This window comes from Microcaecilia unicolor, unplaced genomic scaffold, assembly GCF_901765095.1.
Source record: "Microcaecilia unicolor unplaced genomic scaffold, aMicUni1.1, whole genome shotgun sequence".
NCBI classification, from domain to species: Eukaryota; Metazoa; Chordata; class Amphibia; order Gymnophiona; family Siphonopidae; genus Microcaecilia; species Microcaecilia unicolor.
In genome coordinates this window covers 49143-61197 of record NW_021963385.1, presented here as the reverse complement: position 1 = coordinate 61197, position 12055 = coordinate 49143, and the positions used below count along the sequence as shown (strand labels likewise).

General features: G+C 44.2%; 1 protein-coding gene across 1 annotated transcript in view; it reads left to right on the top strand.

The window, feature by feature from the left end:
• The window catches only part of LOC115459269 (zinc transporter ZIP10-like), a gene marked incomplete at its 3' end in the record, with an annotated part of 81184 nt that overhangs the window by 23375 nt on the left and 45754 nt on the right, over nt 1-12055 (top strand). The window lies entirely within an intron of this gene.

The window sequence follows — 12055 nt, the reverse complement described above, 5'->3', positions numbered from 1 at the left end:
ATAAATATTTTGTTTCATTCAGATCTCTCATTTGTTTAAACATAATTAAATGGGTTATAAGCCCCTAATTCAGTCCATTGGTTTTCTTATATTTTGTTATTGTGATGACTTATAATGTGGCAAAACTCAAAAGTCTTATATGTATCTGGTCAATAATAAAAGGCGCTCATTGTGAACACTATCCGCCCTAAAAAGTTGTTTTATGGCTGTACATGTGAAATTGTAATATTGCATGAATAAGTGTGCATTTTTTATACTAATCATTCATCCAAAGGTTATATAATTCTTTCAAGAAAGCCAGTTAATTGTTTAACTTATTAGTGGAACATAACCACAAAGGCATGATATGGTTGCATTTTAAATATGGTAATACTAGCGTCCAGCTAAGGAACAAGTTAATTTGAGTTAGTCTTCACTGGATCAGACTTGCTTTCCTTGTGCCATCACCATCCAGTTGGATAGGAAGTGTCTTAAAAGGTGGAGAATAAAGGATTTTTTTTTTAAATTTGACATTTATATTCCACATTATCCCAAGCAAACACTGGTTCAGTGTGGCTTACATTTGAAAATACAGTGAGAGAATAATAGAATTCAGTAACAACAAGGGGGCAAGTTGATGGATATAACTGAAACAATGAACAAAGTTGAAATTACCATATATACCCAACTGGGCATTTAAAAGTCTGTCTGTTAATGATGCCGCATGTTCACAAATCAAAGCCAAAAGTATAGACAGTTATTCAAACATTATCATATGCACACACCAGAACAGGCATCCATGCACACATTGCAAAAGTAAACAACAACTTCTACAGAGTACATCCATAACTTTTTTTTAAATGTTTTAATAATGTTTATTCAAAGCACAACGTGTTGGTAGATAATCTTCATACAGAACAAGAAAAAAACAGTGAACCATACAACATGGTACAATATAAACTTTTACAGAGCACATACCCCAAGAACCCTTCCCCTCCTTCACTCCCCTCCCTCCCTATAAGCACATGTGACTGTTTCCACCCACTAAAATAACCCAGCAGATGTACGGATCAGTAGTCCCCAAAGCAGTACAAAACAAGTAAGTCATAAACAGCACAGTTTATACCAAATTGTTTAACCACATACCGTATGCATGTAAGGTCTGGATGAATTAAAACAATCAAAGTTTAAAGCAAATTCTGAAAATATGTAATACGTTGTAGCAATAATGAAATAGTGAGGGAATATTCACATAGCAGGCAGCCAACGGATTTATTTTCCACTGAAAATAATTAACTTTGTATGAAATAATAGTGTGCTGCTTCCTACTGTATTTTGGTGGTGTATTGTTTGCCTGCATAATAAAATATAGTCATCTATATATAAACACACAGCTAGGAGACAAAGTTTCCCTCCCCCCCCCCCCCAAAAAAAATGCCTTTTACAACCAAACAGACTTGAAGAAGAAATAAATATGTACAACATAACTGGAAAATGTTGGCATGTTTAGACTGACTCTGTACAGAGTTTCTGCACGAAGGAAGCTCTTTCCTCATTATTGAATCTGTCAGTAATGATTAAAAAAAAAAAATCAAGTGCATTTTTATAATATACCACTGCATTCCACAAAACAAAAGGAGCAAATTTCCAAATACCAGCTTATTCTTTATATGTACCCACAGGGAAAAAAAAGATGTTAAATGCTTCCAGTTTTCAACCTGATTAATGTTTAAAATAACCATTGTACTTACAAATAGAAACTCTGAATGTTGAGTACCTGATTCTCATAACATGTCTGTTTTGGTGGCCCGTTAGGTGAAAAAAATCTGTGCACGAATACAACACCTGCTAGGGTGCTAGAAAATCCTGATAACCAACCCCTCAAAATGACACACTAATTACAATTTAATACCAGTTACTACTCTAACTGATGAAAGATTATTCCATTCTGATGGTTTCTCTGTGTACATCCGTATACTGGACAAGCCAGCATGTTTGAAATTATAAGTGAGATCAAATAAAATTGCAACCAACAATTAACGCCAGTGTGGATGCAGCAGCAGCTGATAGGTTTCTTTGCTGTGTTTTTGGTGTACCAAGATGGCGGCTGTGCGGGAGAGACTGTCAGCTTTTTGATGTCATGCTGTTTCCTGTTCTTCATCTAACCTCCTTGATTAGCCCTTCTCTTAAGTAGGATGCGTGATCTCATTTCCTGCTCACCTCTTTCCTCCCTGCCCTGGAGAATGGCAAGTTGCTGTAGTTTGATCAAGGAGATCTAATTAATAGGAGTTGGCGGGAGCGTGCTTGGCCCTTTTTCTGGCCTGAAGCCAGTAGACAGAGCTTGCCACCATATTGAGTCATCCTAAACAATAGTAAATGCTTATTAGAAAATAAGTCTGCATATGTGTGGCTTGGCGTGGATCAGTAGTTTGTTTTGAGTGTATCAAGATGGTGCCTAAGGCTTCAGCTTTGTCACGTGACTTGGTTTCCTAGCAACTAAACCGCCTTGAGTTTGAGCATAACACTGCCATAAAGCATCTGGTGCTGGCAGTCTTGAGCTGCATGTCTGTAGTTGTTGGCGGTTACCAGCTGAGACCAGCTGAACACCAGTGATCTTAAAACTGTGCCCCCTATCTGCAGACACTTTGGGTCAGTGTTCAGATTCGCAGTTGGTGTTTCATTAAAACATTAGAAGCGGTGTCTGAAGTCACATGTTACAAGCAAGGACAGCTACTAAAATATAAGATTTCACTTCAGGCTGGAGAGGAGTATGGGAGGGGATCTCTTTATTGTATTTGAGGAGGTGATTCCTTCCTTCAAAGGTGATCCAAGGTCCCCTTTCTTCTTTCCTCCCAGCTCTCTGTAGTGGCTGTAGTCTAAGATCCTTCACTACTCCAACTAAGTATGCAAGAGATGAAGGGAAAGTTATTTTCTGTCATGAAGTAGAATGAATCAGCCACACAAATGGGTGATGTCATCTGACAGTGTCAAGATGGAGTAACTCTGAGCTCAGAACAAGCTAGAAGAATTTTCAAAGAATGCATGGGAATTCCCACATTTCTCAGTTTCTTTTATTCCGCTTTGCTGAACAGATGTGCATAATTTTCTCCATCCTTTTTAGTTTTATTTCCCCCTCGCTTCATTTCTTTCATGCCAAGAAAAGGCCCTTATTGTTTTTCTCTCTATTTTATTTTCAAGCGTATTTAGCATTAGGTGCTACTACGTGTTATCAAGGGTAAGTCTGTCTGACTGTCCATCTGTTTGCACTTGTGCAAATAGATACATACCAAACTTGTGCAAATAGATACATACCAAGTAAACTAGCATGAAGTTCTACAGTATGGTACTGAATATCGCCATTGTCCTGATGATCACAGCTCTGTCTATTGTACCCAGATATTCAGCGCAGGTACTCAAATATTAGGTGGTACTGAATCTACTACTACTACTAATCATTTCTATAGCGCTACTAGACATATGTAGCGCTGTACACATTATATTCAGGTACTTTCTCTGTCCTTAGGGGGCTCACAATCTAAGTTTTTGTACCTGGGGCAATGAAGGGTTAAGTGGCTTGCCCAAGGTCACAAGGACCTGCAGTGGAAATCGAACCCATGTTGCCAAGATCAAAGCCCGCTGCACTAACCATTAGGGTGTGACTTCAAACACCAGTGCTGGTGTTTTAATGAAACGCCTACTATAGAATCTGAATATTGACCCAAAAGTGTCTAGTAGTAGCAGTAGCTCACATGCGGAAGACTGCTATATATTCCCCTTTCTAGACAACAGGATCATAGTGGGAGCCTTGTGCTTTATGATCAACCATGTCATTCTTGAATCAATTTTTTTACTCTTTCAAAAAGTACAAAGACTAGGGAACACTCAGTGAAGTTACATGGAAATAACTTTTAAAACATATTGGAGGAAATATTTTTTAATTTGATGAATCGTTAAAATGTGGAACTCATTGCCAGAGTATGTGGTAACAGAAGTTAGCGTATCAGGGTTTAAAAAAGGTTTGGACAGGTTCCTGGAGAAAAAGTTCATAGTCTGCTATTGAGACAGATATGAGGAAGCCGCTGCTTGCCATGGAATTGGTAGCATCAAATGTTGCTACTATTTGGGTTTCTGCTAGGTACTTTTGATCTGGATTGACCACTGTTGGAAACAGGATACTGGGCTTTCTAGACCATTGGTTTGACCCAGTATTTCTTATGTTCTTGCATCGTTCAGTTGTTGCAGAAGTTTTTATTGATTTATTTTTTTAAATCAGCTTTCAGAAATCAAATGTACAGCCATTTTAGGCCACTCTGAATGCAGTGAGGTTTTGTATCTCAAGGCACAGCAGATCAGTTGATAACTGCTCCCTAGTATTACATTCCAGAAAAGCTCTCTCTTGTCCCTTTATGGGACTGCTAGGCCACATGAGCTTTACAGTTCATTTTACTCCATTTGCCCATGTGATAGCACAATGAGAACTTAGGTTCCAATGAAATCAAGCCATGCAGCTTCTCACTTAAATGATTGATTCTACAGTTTTCTTCAATGATGTATGATTGGGTGTGATCTAACAAAAGGTCTTTCCTTGTTTCAAATGCAGCACAGATGCATTTTATTTATTTATTTATTTGTTTGTAGCCCACATTTTCCCACCTATTTGTAGGCTCAATGTGGGTTACGTAGTTCGAACTGGTTACAGATTCTAGTGTGAACAAATACAAAGTGGATAGTACAATTTATAGGTTTGGTGCAGTTTGTTCCGTGCGGGTTGCGAGGGTGGGATCATTCAGCAAGGGATTGAGTATTGTCCGTTACTTATTTTAATTTTGGTGGTAACTTTGTTCAGTGTTCATGATGGTTATGTGGGGTATACTTTTCTGAAAAGATGAGTCTTTAGGTTTTTTCAAAAATGTAGGTGGTTGCTCGTAGTTTTCAGGTCTTTTGGTAATTTGTTACAGAGCTGTGTGCATATGTAGGAGAAACTGGACTCATGTTGATTTATACTTCAGTCCTTTGCATCTTGGGAAGTGAAGGTTTAGGTACGTTCTTGCTGATTCAATGTGTTTCTCATTGGTAGGTCGATTAGTCCAGTCATGTAACTTGGCACAAGACCATGGATTATTTTGTGAACTAAAGTACAAATCTTGAAGGGGATTTATTTATTTATTTGTTACATTTGTATCCCACATTTTCCCACATATTTGAAGGCTCAATGTGGCTTACATAGTACCGGAACGGCGTTTACCGATTCCGGTGTGAACAGTACAATGTGGTTTTGTGGTATGATGATCATATGGCAGGGCCACAGTAAGGATAGTCGAGCACAAGAGTAAAGTTATGTTCATTACATGCTTTGGTTTTCTTGTGTAGCCGAGGTCAGGCGTTTAAGTAGGATCGAGAGGGTATGCCTTTTTGAACAGGATGGTTTTTATTAATTTCCGGAAGTTTAGGTGGTCGTACGTTGTTTTCACAGCTTTTGGTAGTGCATTCCACAGTTGTGTACTTATGTAGGAAAAGCTGGATGCATAGGTAGATTTGTATTTAAGACCTCTGCAGCTTGGGTAGTGTAGATTTAGATATGTTCGTGTTGAATCAGATGCGTTTCTGGTTGGTAAGTCGATTGTCTGTCATGTATCCCGGTGCTTCGCCGTAGATAATTTTGTGAACGATGGTGCAGATTTTGAAGGCAATGCGTTCTTTGATTGGGAGCCAATGTAATTTTTCGCGGAGGGGTTTTGTACTTTCAAATTGCGTTTTTCCAAATATGAGCCTAGCTGCCATGTTTTGAGCGGTCTGAAGTTTCTTTAAGGTTAGTTCTTTGCATCCTGCATAGATTCCATTGCAGTAATCTAAGTGGCTTATTACCATTGATTGTATCAGGTTGCAAAATGTTTCCCTTGGGAAAAATTGTTTCACACGTTTGAGTTTCCACATTGTGTGGAACATTTTCTTTGTAGTGGATTTTGCTTGGCTCTCCAGTGTTAGGTTACGGTCCACTCTAATGCCGAGGATTTTCAGGCTATCTGAAATAGGAAGGGTGTAATCGGGAGTGTAGATATTTGTGGGGTTGTCTGTGCTGTGCTGGGATGTGAGAATGAGACAATGTGTTTTTTCTTTATTAGTTTTAGTTGACATGCATTTGCCCATGTATCCATGATGTTCAAGCTGAGCTTGATTTTGTTGGCGATTTCTGTCAGATTGGTTTTGTAAGGGATGACATCATCTGCGTTCTTAGCCAGTACAGTTTTTCGCGAAGGGGTTTTGTGCTTTCAAAACATGTTTTTCCATAGATAAGCCTGGCTGCCGTGTTCTGGGCAATCTGAAGTTTCTTTAAGATTTGTTCTTTATAACCTGCGTATATTCCGTTGCAGTAATCGATGTGGGTAGTACCATTGTTTGAATCATGTTACGAAAAGTTTCCCTCAGGAAGAATTGTTTTACATGTTTGAGTTTCCACATTGTGTGGAACATTTTCTTTGTGGTGGCAGAGGCTTGGTTTTCCAAAGTTAAGTTGTCTATGGTAATGCCAGGATTTTCAGGTTGTCTGAGATTGGGAGCGTATAATCCAGGGTATTTATGGTTGTGGGGTGGTTTGTGCTATGTTGGGATGAGAGAATGAGACTTTTTTTTTTTTTTTTTAGTTTCAATTTGAATGCCGATGCCCAGGAATCCATCAACTTCAGGCTGTTCTTTATTGCGTTGGTGATTTCTGATGGATTCGACTTGAAATGTATATATATTGTAACATTGCGTAGAGATAAGGGTTAAGGCCTTGGTTGAAAAGGGACTTGGCTAATGAGGTCATCATTAGGTTGAATAGAATGGGTGAGAGAGGCGATCCCTGCGGAACTCCGCAGACAGCTTTCCAGGGTGGTGAAATGGTTAAGTTTGCCTTAACCTGGTATGACCTTGTTAAGAACCCCTGGATCAATTTGAGTATATTCCCATCGATTCCTATCTTGTTGAGTATTCTTAGTAGTATATTGTGGTCTACCATTTCGATTATTGTCGACATGTCGAATTGTGGTAGGAGAAGTTTTTTACCTAGTTCAATTTCCTGCTTGAATTTGGCCAGTAGAGTAACTAGTACAGTTTCTGTACTATGGAGGGGTCTGAAACCAGATTGTGATTCATGCATTATTGAGAATTTATCAATGTATTCCTTGAGTTGTTTGGCTACAATGCCTTCCATCAATTTGGTTGTCAGTGGGATGGATGCTATAGGACAGTAGTTGGTGATATCGTTTGATTTTTTTCTTGGTGTCTTTTGGTAACGGTGTAAGATGTTGCCTTTATCCTTGGGGAATATGCCATGTTGGAACATGTACTTTAGGTGGGATGTGAGATCTGCAATGAATCGATTGGGATGCGATTTCATTAAATAGTTGGGGACTTGTGTCCAGTTGACATTAAGTGGTGGTGAATTTACTGGCCGCCTGTGCAACTGTTTCATCTGTGAGCTGGGTGAAGTTTGATCAAGTTCGATCTGATGGGTATTCTCTGCTGAGTGTGAGTCTAGTTCATCAAGGAAGGTATCAAGGTTAGTGTTTTCTTGAGACACTAGTAAAAAAGCCCCGTTTCTGATGCAAATGAAACGGGGGCTAGCAAGATTTTCTTCTGTGTGCATGTGGGAGTGTGTGTGTCTGTGCCCTCTCTCCCTTCCCCTGTGCTGTCTGTCCCCTCCCCCCCCCCTCGGAGTCGAGTCCTTCAGTGTTGTTTCCTGCTGTGCTGTGTTTGTGTTACAGAGATAGTGAGGGCTTCTGCCCTCTCTCCCCTCCCCCCCTCTGAGTCCTTCACTGTTACAGAGAGAGCGATTTGATTTCGTGCTTTGCTGTGTTTTCCTTCACTGTTTGTGTTACAGAGAGAGCGAGGGCGGGGCAGACACTCATGGGGAAACCGGATATCTCTCCCCCTTCACACTTCCGGCTGGAGGCACCGGATATCTCTCCCCCTTCACACTTCCGGCTGGAGGCTTCATTTAGAAAGTTGGTGGTGCCTTTTATATAGAGAGATGGTTTTGCGTAGGTTGACAGTTATTTCTTTGAAGTATTTGGCAAGATCATCTGCTGGCGGAATGCCTGTATTTGGTGTGATAATTGGTTTGGTGTCTAGTATTTTGTTCAAGAGCTGTCTGTGCTTTTTAACATATTTATAAATAACCTAGAGATGGGAGTAACTAGTGAGGTAATTAAATTTGTTGACGACACAAAGTTATTCAAAGTCGTTAAATCGCAGGGAGGATTGTGAAAAATTACAAGAGGACTTTATGAGACTGGGCATCTAAATGGCAGATGACGTTTATTGTGAGCAAGTTCAAAGTGATGCATGTGGGAAAGAGGAACCCGAATTATAGCTACGTAATGCAAGGTTCCACGTTAGGAGTCGCGGACCAAGAAAGGGATGTAAGTGTCGTCGTTGATGATACGTTGAAACCTTCTGCTCAGTGTGATGTTCAAACCTTCTGCTCAGTGTGCTGCTGCGGCTAAGAAAGCAAATAGAATGTTAGGTATTAGGAAAGGAATGCGGGATGCAAAGAACAACTCATAAAGAAACTACAGACTGCTCAAAACACAGCAGCCAGGCTTATATTTGGAAAATCGCAATTCGACAGCGCCAAACCCCTACAAGAAAAACTGCACTGGCTTCCAATCAAAGAACGTATTACTTTCAAAATCTGCACCCTGGTCCACAAGATTATCTATGGCGAAGCCCCGGGTTATATGATTGACCTCATAGACCTACCAACCAGAAACACAATTAGAACATCACGAACATACCTAAATCTTCACCACCCTAGCTGCAAGGGACTCAAGTACAAATCAATTTACGGATCCAGCTTCTCCTATATAAGCACGCAACTATGGAACGCATTACCGAAAGCCATAAAGACAACGCAGGACCACCTCAACTTCCGGAAATCACTACAGACCGATCTGTTCGAGAAGGCATACCCTATTGATCCAACTTAAGTGCTTCAACTCAGCAACACAACGAAACCAAAACTTGCAATGAACATTATATCTCATTCTCTACAACATCACTCTGTATTGTTTCATCACCGGAGGTGGCTAATGCCTCACGGTACTATATAAGCCACATTGAGCCTGCAAATAGGTGGGAAAATGTGGGGTAAAAATGCATCAAATAAAACAAAAATGAGGACGTTATAATGCCTTTGTATCGCTCCATGGTGCAACCGCACCTTGAATATTGTGTTCAATTCTGGTCGCCGCATCTCAAAAAAGATATAGTGGAATTAGAAAAGCTGCAGAAGAAAGGTGACGAAAATGATAAAGGGGATGGGACAATTTCCCTATGAGGAAATGCTAAAGCAGCTAGGGCTCTTCAGCTTGGAGAAAAGGCGGCTGAGGGGAGATAAGATAGAGGTCTATAAAATAATGAGTGCAGTTGAACGGGTAGACGTGAAGCATCTATTTACGCTTTCCAAAAATACTTGGACTAGGGGGCAAGCGATGAAGCTACAAAGTAGTAAATTTAAAACGAATCAGAGAAAATGTTTCTTCACTCAATGTGTAATTAAACTCTGGAATTCGTTGCCGGAGAATGTGGTAAAGGCGGTTAGCTTAGTTTAGCAAAGTTTGTAAAAGGTTTGGACAGCTTCCTAAAAGAAAAGTCCATAGACCATTATTAAATTGGACTTGGGGAAAATCCACTATTTCTGGGATAAGAAGCATAAAATGTTTTGTACTTTTTTGGGATCTTACCGGGTATTTGTGACCTGGATTGGCCACTGTTGGAAACAGGATGCTGGGCTTGATGGACCTTTGGTCTGTCCCAGTATGGCAATACTTATGTACTTGTATATTCTCCGAGGACAAGCAGGCTGCTTGTTCTCACGACTGGGTTGACGTCCGCGGCAGCCCCCACCAACCGGAAGAAGCTTCGCGGGACGGTCGGCACGCAGGCCACGCCCACCGCGCATGCGCGGCCGCCTTCCCGCCCGTGCGCGACCGCTCCCGCCAGTTACTTTTTTCCCGCGACTGAGAGAGTGGTGCGTTTGCCTCTCTCTCTGTTCAGCCGCCGGATTTTCGACCGCGTTTACGCGGATCGTCGCTTGGACCGTTCGGTTCCCTCTGTTTTTTGTTTGTATTGTTTTAAAAAAAAAAAAAAAAGAAAAAGAAATTTTTTTTTGCGCGTGTGGAGCACGCGCTCCCCCTTTTCCCTCGCTTTCTAGCGGGGACGCCACGTTGCGGCCTGGTGGCCGCTCGGTCGGTTGATTTTTTCGTGGTGTGATTTTAGCCACCATTGCCGACTTTGACTTCGCCGACGCGATTTTTCCGTCGATGTCCTCGAAGGTCCCGAGTGGATTTAAAAAGTGTGGTCGCTGCGGCCGGCCGATCTCGCAGACCGACACCCACGCTTGGTGCCTCCAGTGCCTCGGGCCGGAGCACAATCTCAAGTCGTGCGCTTTGTGTCTCGGTCTCCGGAAACGGACTCAGGTTGCGAGGCAAGTTCTGCGGGACCGTCTTTTTGGAACTTGCGCCGGCCCCTCGACGTCGACCTCGACGGCATCGGTATCGAAGGCCGGTTCTTCGGTACCGGTATCGATGCCCGAGACATCGGCACCGATGGCAGCGACCCCAGGAGAACAGGTCCCGTTGGCCCGCCGGTCCGCCGGTGAGAGTGGGGTTGAGAGGCCGCGTGGGCAGTCGGCCCCGGTCACTCCCTCAACTCGTGAGCCACGGGACCGAACCCTGTCGGACCCGGTACCCTCGAGACCGAGGGGATCGAACTCCTCCTCCTCCATGCCCTCCGGCACCGGTGACGTGCACCGGAAAAAAGATAAGAAGCGCCGTCACCGGGAGCCCTCGGTGCACCCTGAAGAGGAGTCGACGCCGAAGCGTCATCGCAGAGAGGAGAGATCTCCGTCGGTGGTGGAGGTACCGACGCGTCGGGGTTCCGGCACCTCGGTGCCGTCTCCTGGCCCCCAGCAGCTTCTGGCACCGACACCCTTACCGGCCCCACCGCCTTTCCCGGCAGCGGGCCTGGACGAGTGCCTCAGAGCCATCCTTCCGGGGATCCTGGAAGGGCTGATGCGCCAGGCTGTGCCGGCGTCGGGGGTGCTTGCGCCCCCGGCGCCGATGACTGTGGCGCCGGCGAGCTCTAGCCCGGCGCCGGGGCTGTCGACACCGCCGCCGCTTGCGGTGCCGGTCTCGACCGCCACGCAGGTGGAGTCCCCGTCGACGTCGATGGAGGGAGCTCCGTCCCCGCCGGCGCGGGAGTCCACCGCTCGACGACACCGAGACCTTGGTGCCTCGACGTCGAGCCGGGCCCGGTACCGGACTCAGCTACATGAGCTAATGTCCGATACCGAGGATGAGGACTCGTGGGAGGAAGAGGAGGACCCGAGATATTTCTCCTCAGAGGAGTCTACGGGCCTTCCCTCGGACCCCACGCCGTCACCGGAGAGGAAGCTCTCACCTCCTGAGAGTCTCTCCTTTGCCTCCTTTGTGCGGGATATGTCTATAAGCATTCCCTTTCCCGTGGTCTCTGTGGAAGAGCCGAGGGCCGAGATGCTCGAGGTCCTCGACTATCCATCACCACCTAGAGAGTCCTCCACGGTACCGCTGCACAATGTCCTGAAGGAGACGCTGCTTCGGAACTGGGTGCGACCACTAACTAACCCCACCATTCCCAAGAAAGCAGAGTCCCAGTACAGGATCCACTCTGACCCAGAGCTCATGCGGCCCCAGTTGCCCCATGACTCAGCGGTCGTGGATTCTGCTCTCAAGAGGGCACGGAGTTCGAGGGATACCGCCTCGGCGCCCCCGGGGCGGGAGTCTCGCACTCTGGACTCATTTGGGAGGAAGGCCTACCAATCCTCCATGCTCGTGACCCGCATCCAATCTTACCTGCTCTATATGAGCATCCACATGCGGACCAATGTGCAACAGCTGGCGGACCTGGTCGATAAGCTCCCGCCGGAGCAGTCCAGGCCTTATCAGGAGGTGGTCAGGCAGCTGAAGGCGTGCAGAAAGTTCCTGTCCAGGGGGATTTTTGACACCTGTGACGTGGCATCTCGTGCTGCGGCCCAAGGTATAGTGATGCGCAGGCT